The following is a 10,859-nucleotide window of genomic DNA, read 5'->3' on the forward strand; positions in this document are numbered from 1 at the left end:
GCAGAAGAATGGATAAGTGAGCTGGAAGACAGAATGGTGGAAATCAGTGCTGCAGAACAGAATAAAGAAAAGAATGAAAAAGAGGACAGTTTAAGACACCTCTGGGACAACATTAAATGTACCAACATTTGCATTTAGGGGTCCCAGGAGAAGAGAGAGAGGACCTGAGAAAATATTTGAAGTGATAATAGCTGAAAAATTCTCTAACATGGGAAAGGAAACAGTCATCCAAGTCCAGGAAGCGCAGAGAGTCCCAGGCAGGATAAGCCCAAGGAGGAAAACACGTTGAGACACATAGTCATCAAATTGACAAAAATTAAAGACAAAAGTAAAAATATTAAAAGCAACAAGGTAAAAGCAACAAGTAACATACAAGGGAATTCCTATAAGATTATCAGTTATCAGCTGATTTCTCAGCAGAAACGCTGCATACCAGAAAGGAGTGGCATGATACATTTAAAGTGATGAAAGGGAAGAACCTAAACCAAGAATACTCTACCAGCAAGGCTCTCATTCAGATTAAACAGAGAAATCGAAAGATTTACAGACAAGCCAAAGCTAAGAGAATTCAGGACCACCAGACCAGCTTTGCAACAAATGCTGAAGGAAGTTCTCTAGGCATAAAAGAAAAGGACACAGCTAGAAACAAGAAAACTATGAATGGAAAAGTTCACTGGTAAAGGCAAACATACAGTACAGGTAGGAAATCATCCACACACAAATATATCAAAACTAGCAGTCGTGACAAGAGGAGACCACAAATACAGGATACTGGAAATGCATCTGAAATTGAAAGACCAGCAACTTAAAATAACCCTGTTTATCTACAGACCGCTATATCAAAACCTCATGGTAACTGCAAACCTAAAATCTATAATAGATACACTCAAAAAAAGAAAAAGAAATCCAAACACAGCACTAAAGTTTGTCATCAAATCACGAGAGAACAAAAGAGGAAGGGAAGAAAAAACACCTCCAAAAACAAAGCCACAACAATTAACAAAATGGCACTAAGAACATATATATTGATTATCACCTTAAAAGTAAACAGAGTAAATGCTTCAACCAAAAGAAATAGATTGGCTAAATGGATACAAAAACAAGACCGTATATATGCTGCCTACAAGAGACCCACTTCAGATCTAGGGACACATACAGACAGAGTGAGGGGATGGAAAAAGGCATTCCATGCAAATGGAAATCAAAAGAAAGGTGGAGGAACAATACTCATATCAGATAAAATAGACTTTAAAACAAAGAATGTTACCAGAGACAAGGAAGGACACTACATAATGATCAAGGGATCAATCCAAGAAGACGACATAACAACTGTAAATACATATGCACACAGCACAGGAGCACCTTAATATATAAGGCAAATGCTAACAGCCATAAAAGGAGAAATTGACAGTAACACAATGACAGTGGGGGACTTTAACACCCCCTTTCATCAATGGGCAGATCATCCAGACAGAAAATAAGGAAACATAGGCCTTAAATGACACATTAGACCAGATGTACTTAACTGATGTTTACAGAACTTCCATCTGAAAGCAGAACACACTTTCTTCTCAAGTGCGCACAGAACATTCTCCAGGACTGATCACATGCTGGGCCACAAAGCGAGCCTCAGTAAATTTAAGAAAATTGAAATCATATCAAGCATCTTTTCCGACCACAACACTATGACATTAGAAATCTACTACAAGAAAAAAACTAAAGAACACAAACACATGGAGGCTAAACAATATATTACTAAACTACCAATGGATCACTGCAGAAATCAAAGAGAAAATCAAGAAATACCTGGAGACAAATGACAATGAAAACACCGTGATCCAAAACCTGAGACACAGCAAACGCGGTTCTAAGAGGGAAGTTTACAGCAATACAGCCTTACCTCAGGAAAGAGGAAAATCGTAAACAACCTAACCTTACACCTAAAGCACCTAGAGAAAGAAGAACAAACAAAACCTAACGTTAGTAGAAGGAAAGAAATCATAAAGATCGGACTAGAAATAAATGACAGAGACTAAGAAAACAACAGAAAAGATGAATGAAACTAAAAAGCTGGTTCTTTGAGAAGATAAAATTGATAAACCTTTAGCCAGGCTCATCAAGAAAAAGAGGGAGAGGGCTCAAATCAATAAAATTAGACATGAAAAGGGAGAAGTTACAATGGACACCACAGAAATACAAAGGATCATAAGAGACTACTACAGGCAACTATGTGCCAATAAAATGGACAACCTAGAAGAAATGGACAAATTCTTAGGTACAATCTCTGAAGACTGAATCAGGAAGAAATAGAAAATATGAACAGACCAATCACAAGTACTGAAATTGAAACTGATTAAAAAACTCCAAACAAAAGTCCATGCCCAGATGGCTTCACAGCCAAATTCTATCGGACATTTAGAGAAGAGCTAACATGTATCCTTCAGAAACTCTTCCAAAAATTGCAGATGAAGGAACACTCTCAAACTCATTCTATGATGCCACCATCACCCTGATACCAAAACCAGACAAAGATACCACAAAAAGAGAAAATTACAGGTGAATATCACTGATGAACATAGATGCAGAAATACTCAACAAAATACTAGCAAACGGAATCCAACAACACATTAAAAGGATCATACACCATGATCAAGTGGGATTTATCCCAAGGCTGCAGGATTTTTCACTATCCACAACTCAGGATGATACACCACAACAAACTGAAGAATAAAAACCATATGATCATTTCAATAGATGCAGAAAAAGCTTTTGACAAGTTTCAACACCCATTGATGATAACAACTCTCCAGAAAGTGGGCTTAGAGGGAACCTACCTCAACATCATAAAGGCCATATATGACAAACCCACAGCAAACATCACAGTCAACAGTGAAAAGCTGAAAGCATTTCCTCTAAGATCAGGAACAAGACAAGGACGTCCACTCTCACCACTTTTTCTCAACATAGTTTTGGAAGTCCTAGCCACGGCAATCAGAGAAGAAAAAGAAAGAAAGGGAATCCAAATTGGAAAAGAAGTAAATCTGTCACTGTTTGCAGATGACATGATACTACACATAGAAAATCCTAAAGATGCAACCAGAAAACTACTAGAGTTCATCAATGAATTCAGTAAAGTTGCAGATACAAAATTAATACACAGAAATCTGTTGCATTTCTATACACTTAAAACAGAAGATCAGAAGGAGAAATTAAGGAAACAATCCCACTTACCATGGCATCCAAGTGAATGAAATACCTAGGAATAAACCTACCTAAGGAGGAAATAGACCTGTACTCCGAAAACTGTGAGATGCTGATGAAAGAAATCAAAGACGACATAAACAGATGGAAAGATATACTATGTTCTTGGATTGGAAGAGTCAACATTGTCAGTATTGTCAAAATGACTATACTGTCCAAGGAAATCTACAGATTCAGTGCAGTCTCTATCAAATTACCAATGGCATTTTTCACAGAACTAGAACAAAAAATGTTTAGCTTGTATGGAGACACAAAAGACCCTGAAGAGCCAAAGCAATCTTAAGAAAAACGGAGCTGGAGGAATCAGGCTCCCTGACTTCAGACTATACTACCAAGCTACAGTAATCAAGACAGTATGGTACTGGCACAAAAACAGAAATACAGATCAATGGAACAGGATAGAAAGCCCAGAGATAAACCCACACACATATGGTCACCTAATCTATGACAAAGGAGGCAAGAGCATACAATGGAGAAAAGACAGCTGCTTCAATAAATGGTGCTGGGAAAACTGGACAGCTACATGTAAACGAATGAAATTACAACATTCTCTAACACCATATACAAAAATAAACTCAAAATAGATTAAAGACCTAAATGTAAGACTGAATACTTTATAGAGGACATAAAGAGCAGAGTATCTTTTTGGATCCACCTGCTAGAGTAATGAAAACAAAAACAAACAAATGGGACCTAATTAAACTTAAAAGCTTTTGCACAGCAAAGGAAGCCATGAACAAAAAAAAAACAACCTACAGAATGTGAGAAATATTTGCAAATATCATCATTTGCAAATGATGTAACCAACAACGGATTAATTTCCAAAATATTGATAAATCAAGAGCTCATACAGCTCAATTGCAAAAATAATAATAAACAACCCAATTAAAAAATGGGCAGAAGTTCTAAATAGACATTTCTCCAAAGAAGCCAAAGGATATCCAACAGGCACATGAAAAAATGCTCAACATCACTCATCATTAGAGAAACGCAAATCAAAACTGCAATGAGGTATCACCTCACACCAGTCAGAATGGCCATCATCAAAAAGTCTACAGACAGGGGGCTTCCCTGGTGGCGCAGTGGTTGAGAGTCCGCCTGCCGATGCAGGGGACAAGGGTTCGTGCCCCGGTCCGGGAGGATCCCACGTGCCGCGGAGCGGCTGGGCCCGTGAGCCATGGCCGCTGGGCCTGCTCGTCCGGAGCTTGTGCTCCGCAACAGGAGAGGCCACAACAGTGAGAGGCCCGCATATCACAAAAAAAAAGTCTACAGACAATAAATGCTGGAGAGGGTGTGGAGAAAAGGGAACCCTCTTGCACTGTTGGTGGGAATGTAAATTGGTGCAGCCACTATGGAGAACAGTATGGAGGTTCCTCAGAAAACTAAAAATAGAACTACCATGTGACCCAGCAATCCCACTCCTGGTCATAAAATAAATCTGGAAAAGATAAAAACTCTAATTCATAAAGATACACGCACCTCAGTGTCCACTGCAGCTCTGTTTACAACAGCCAAGACGTGGAAACAACCTAAACGTCTATCAGATGAATGAATAAAGAGGATGTGGTACATATATACAATGGAATACTACTCATCCATAAAAAAGAATGAAATAATGCCATTTGCAGCAACATGGATGGACCTAGAGATTATCATACTAAGTGAAGTCAGACAGAGAAAGACAAATACCATGATATCACTTACATGTGCAATCTGAAAAAATGATACAAAGGAACTTATTTACAAACAGAAACAGACTCACAGAAAACACATTCATGGTTATGAAAAGCTGAAAGGATGGGGAGCGATAAGTTAGTGGTAACAGGTACACACTACTATATTAAAATACATAACTAACAAGGACCTACTGTATAGCCCAGGGAGCTATACTCAACATTCTGCAATAAACTATAAGGGAAAAGAATCTGAAAAAGGATAGAGATATATGTGTATAACTGAATCACTTTGCTGTACACCTGAAAGTAACACATTATAACTCAACTAGACTTCAATTTTTTTTTTTTTTTTCTTTTTTGCGCTACGCAGGCCTCTCACTGCTGTGGCATCTCCCGCTGCAGAGCACAGGCTCCGGACGCGCAGGCTCAGCGGCCATGGGTCACGGGCCCAGCCGCTCTGCGGCATGTGGGATCTTCCCGGACCGGGGCACGAACCCGTGTCACCTGCATCGGCAGGTGGACTCTCAACCACTGTGCCACCAGGGAAGCCCCTAGACTTCAATTTTTAAAAAAAGAGGAGGAGAAGGAAGGAGAGCAGTGTCTGGACCATGCCACCCACCCATGCCCAATTTAAGAGTTAAAGCTCTTGAGGGAACTCAGTGCTCTGTGGTGACCAAAATAGGAAGGAAATCCAAAAAAGAGGAGATACGTGTGTATGTATAGCTGGCTCACTGCTGTACATCAGAAAACAATACTGCACAGCAAATACACTCCAACAAAAATTAATGGAGCTCTTGGTCAGCATTTTCTTCCAATGGGAATTTCATTCCCATATTGAAGCTTTATATGAAAATGGTTGCTTTCAAATCCTGGAAAGTAATTCTGATCCGTCGAGGAAGACAGTATTTCTCGACTTAAAGGGGATGGTTGGAGGACCAGGTGGTGTGATTGGGAAAGCACTTGGCTCAGGGCCTCTGACCAAGCTAGGAGAATATTCCACCTAATGGGAGCACATGTATTCACCTGGCCATGGGGAGCTCCTAACAGAAGGCACCTGGCCGTCAATGCAGTGTCAGGAGAAAACACTAGTTTGCTATTTCCAGGCGCACTACAGGTTCCTGAAACTGCAGGCCCATGAGGCAAACACTGGAGAAGTAAGTCCTGACAGGGGGGCAGGGGGGGAGGAGGGGGGCCCTGTCACACAGGGGGTCAGGGGGACATGGATTAGGTGGACTCTGTGATAGAGGGATTCAGGGTGGCAGGGAGGAGATGGACCCTGTCACAGAGGGGGGCAGGTGGGAAGGAGAAAGTGGACCCTGTCTTAGAGGGGCTCAGGGGGGCAGGGAGGAGGTGGACCATGTCATAGAGGAGGTCAGGGGGGCATCGACTAGGGGGACCCACTAATAGAGGGAAACGGAGGCAGGGAGGAGGTGGACCCTGTCAAACAGGGGATCAGGGGGGCAGGGATGAAGGGGACCATGTCAGAGACGGGGTCCGGGAGCAGGGAGGAGGCGAACCCTGTCACAGGGGGGTTCAGGGGGGCAGGGAGCAGGTGGACTGTATAATAGAGGGGGTCGGGGGGGCAGGGAGGAGGTGGACCCTGTCATAGAGGGGCTCAGCGGGGCAGGGAGGAAGTGGACCATGTCAGAGAGGGGGTCAGGGGAACAGGAATGAGGTGGACCCTGTCCTAGAGGGGTTCCGGGTGGCAGGGAACAGGTGGACCCTCTCATACAAGAAATCAGGGTGGCAGAGAGGAGGTGGATGCTGTCATAGATGGCGTCCGGGGGGCACGGAGGAGGTGGACCCTGTCATAGAGGGGATCGGGGGGGCAGGGAGGAGGCGGACCCTGTCACGGGGGGTCTTAGGGGGGCTTGGTGGAGGTGGACCCTGTCATAGAGGGGGTCAGGGGGGCATCGATTAGGGGGACCCACTAATAGAGGGAAACGGGGGCAGGGAGGAGGTGGACCGTGTCATAGAGGGCGTCCGGGGGGCACGGAGGAGGTGTACCCTGTCATAGAGGGGATCAGGGGGGCAGGGAGGAGGTGGACCCTGTCATAGAGGGGTTCAGGGGGGCAGGGAGGAGGTTGTCCCTGTCATAGCGGGTGTCAGGGGGCAGGGGGGGAGGTGGACCCTGAAATAGAGGGGGTCAGGGAGGCAAAGATTAGGTGGACCCTGTCATAGAGGGGGTTAGCGGGGCAGGGAGGTGGTGGACTCTCATAGAGGGCTTCAGGGGGGCAGGGAGGAGGTGGACCCTGTCATAGAGGGCATCGGGGGGGGCAGACAGGTGGTGTACCCTGTCATAGAGGGGTTCAGGGGGGCAGGGAGGAGGTGGACCCTGTCATAGAGGGCGTCAAGGGGGCAGTCTGGTGGTGTACCATGTCATAGAGGGGTCAGGGGTACAGGGAGGAGGTGGACACAGTCATAGAGGGCATCAGGGGGGCAGACAGGTGGTGGACCCTGTCGTAGAGGGGGTCAGGGGGGCAGAGATTATGTGGACCGTTTCATAGAGGGGTTCAGGGGGACAGGGAGGAGGTGGACCCTATCATAGAGGGGGTCAGGGGGGCATGGATTAGGTGGACCCTCTAATAGAGGGAATCAGGGTGGCAGGGAGGAGGTGGATGCTGTCATAGAGGGCGTCCTGGGGGCACAGAGGAGGTGGACCCTGTCATAGAGGGGGTCAAGGTGGCAGAGATTAGGTGGACCCTGTCATGGAGGGGTTCAGGTGGGCAGGGATTAGGTGGACCCTGTCATAGAGGGGTCCAGGGGGGCAGGGATTATGTGAACCGTGTCATAGAGGGTTTCAGGGGGGCAGGGAGGAGGTGGACCCTGTCATAGAGGGGGTCGGGGTGGAAGGGAGGAGGCTGACCCTGTCACAGAGGGTCAGGGTGGCAGTGAGGTGGTGGAACCTCTCATAGAAGTGGTCAGGGAGAAAGAGATAAGGTGGACCCTGTTATAGAGGGGTTCAGCGGGGCAGGGATTATTTGGACCCTATCTTAGAGGGCCTCAGAGGGGCAGGGAGGAGGTGGACCCTGTCTTAGAGTGGGTCAAGGGGGCAGGGAGGAGTTGGACCCTGTCATAGACGTGTTTTTGGGTGCAGGGAGGAGGTGGACCCTGTCATAGACGGGGGCAGGGAGGCAGAGATAAGGTGGACCCTGTCATGGAGGGGTTCAGGGGAGCCGGGAGTAGCTGGACCTTGTCACAGAGGCATTCTTGGGGGCAGCGAGGAGGTGGACCCTGTCATAGAGGGAGTTAGGGGGCAGGGAGGAGGTGGACCATGTCATATAGGGGTTCAGAGGGGCAGGGAGGAGGTGGACCCTGTCATACAGGGGGTCAGGGTGGCAGGGAGGAGGTGGACCCTGTCATAGGGGGAATCAGGTGGGCAGGGAGGAGGTGAACCCCATCATAGAGGGTGTCATTGGGGCAGGGAGGTGGTGGACCCTGTCGTAGAGGGGGTCAGAGATTATGTGGACCGTTTCGATCGATTAGGGGGACCCACTAATAGAGGGAAACGGGGACAGGGAGGAGGTGGACCCTATCATAGAGGGGGTCAGAGAGGCAGAGATTAGGTGGACCCTCTAATAGAAGGAATCAGGATGGCAGAGAGGAGGTGGATGCTGTCATAGATGGCGTCCGGGGGGCACGGAGGAGGTGGACCCTGTCATAGCGGGTGTCAGGGGGGCAGGGAGGAGGTGGACCCTGTCATAGAGGGCGTCAGGGGGGCATACAGGAGGTGGACCCTGTCATAGAGGGGTTCAGGGGGGCAGGGAGGAGGTGGACCATTTCATAAAGGGAGTCTGGGGGACAGGGAGGAGGTGGACCATGTTATTATATAGGGGTTCATGGGGGCAGGGAGGAGGTGGACTCTGTCATAGAGGGGTTCAGAGGGGCAGGGAATATGTGGATCGTTTAATAGAGGGGGTGAGGGGGCAGGGAGGAGGTGAACCCTGTCATAGAGGGGTTCAGGGTGCAGGGAGGAGGTGTACCCTGTCATAGAGGGGGTTAGGCGGCCAGGGAGGAGGTGGACCCTGTCATACTGGGGGTCAGGGTGGCAGGGAGGTAGTGGACCCTGTCATAGAGGGGGTCAAGGGGGCATGGATTAGGTGGACCCTCTAATAGAGGGAATCGGGGGGAAGGAGGTGGACCCTGTCATAGAAGGGCTCAGGGGAGCAGGGAGGAGCTGGACCCTGTCACAGAGGGGACCGGGGTGCAGAGATTACGTGGACCCTATCATAGAGAGGGTCAGGGGAGCAGGGAGGACGTGGACCGTGTCATGGACGGGGTCAGGGGAGAGGGAGGAGTTGGACCCTGTCATAGAAGAGATCAGGGGGGCAGGGATTAGTTAGACTTTGTCATAGAGGGGGTCAGGGGTGGAAGGGAGGAGACTGACCCTATCATAGAGGGAGTCAGGGGGGCAGGGAAGACGTGGACCCTTTCACAAAGTGGGTCAGGGTGGCAGGGAGGAGGAGGACCCTGTCACAAAGAGGGTCAGGGTGGCAGGGAGGAGGTGGACCCGGTCATCGAGGAGGTCACGGAGGTAAGATAAGGTTGACCCTGTCAGAGGGGGTTAGGGGGGAAGGGAGGTGGAGTACCCTGTCATAGAGGGCGTCAGGGGGGCAGGGAGGAGGTGGTGGACTGTGTCATAGAGGGGTTCAGGTGGTCAGGGAGGACGTGGACCCTGTCAATCAGGGGGTCAGGGGGGCAGGGAGGAAGTGGACCATGTCAGAGACGGGGTCGGGGAGGAGGGAGGAGACGGACCCTGCCATAGAGGGGTTCAGGGGAGCAGGGAGCAGGTGGACCGGATAATAGAGGGTGTCGGGCGGCATGGATTAGGTGGACCCTCTAATAGAGGGAATCAGGGTGGCAGAGAGGAGGTGGATGCTGTCATAGGGGGCGTCCGGGGGGCACGGAGGAGGTGGACCCTATCATAGCGGGTGTCAGGGGGGCAGGGAGGAGGTGGACCCTGTTATACAGGGGGTAGGGAGGCAGAGATTAGGTGGACTCTGTCATAGAGGGCTTCAGGGGGGCAGGTAGGAGGTGGACCCTGTCATAGAGGGCGTCAGGGGGGCAGACAGGAGGTGTACCCTGTCATAGAGGGAGTCAGGGGGCAGACAGGAGGTGTACCCTGTCATAGAGGGGTTCAGGGGGGCAGGGAGGAGGTGGACCCTGTCATAGAGGGCATCAGGGGGACAGACAGGTGGTGTACCCTGTCATAGAGGGGTTCAGGGGGGCAAGGAGGAGGTGGACCCAGTCATAGAGGGGTTCAGGGATTATGTGGACCGTGTCATAGAGGGATTCAGGGGGGCAGGGAGCAGGTGGACCGTATAATAGAGGAGGTCAGGGGGCAGGGAGGAGGTGGACCCTGTCATAGAGGGGCTCAGCGGGGCAGAGAGGAAGTGGACCATGTCAGAGAGGGGTCAGGGGAGCAGGAATGAGGTGGACCCTGTCCTAGAGGGGTTCCGGGTGGCAGGGAACAGGTGGACCCTCTCATAGAAGGAATCAGGTGGCAGAGAGGAGGTGGATGCTGTCATAGATGGCATCCGGGGGGCACGGAGGAGGTGGACCCTGTCACGGGGGGTCTTAGGGGGACTTGGCGGAGGTGGACCCTGTCATAGAGGGGATCAGGGGGGCAGGGAGGAGGTGGACCCTGTCATAGAGGGGTTCAGGGGGGCAGGGAGGAGGTTGTCCCTGTCATAGCGGGTGTCAAGGGAGCAGGGAGGAGGTGGACCCTGAAATAGAGGGGGTCAGGGAGGCAGAGATTAGGTGGACCCTGTCATAGAGGGGGTTAGCGGGGCAGGGAGGTGGTGGACTCTGTCATAGAGGGCTTCAGGGGGGCAGGGAGGAGGTGGACCCTGTCATAGAGGGCGTCAGGGGGGCAGACAGGTGGTGTACCCTGTCATAGAGGGGTTCAGGGGGGCAGGGAGG

The sequence above is a fragment of the Globicephala melas genome, chromosome 12, assembly GCF_963455315.2.
Source record: "Globicephala melas chromosome 12, mGloMel1.2, whole genome shotgun sequence".
Taxonomy (NCBI): domain Eukaryota; kingdom Metazoa; phylum Chordata; class Mammalia; order Artiodactyla; family Delphinidae; genus Globicephala; species Globicephala melas.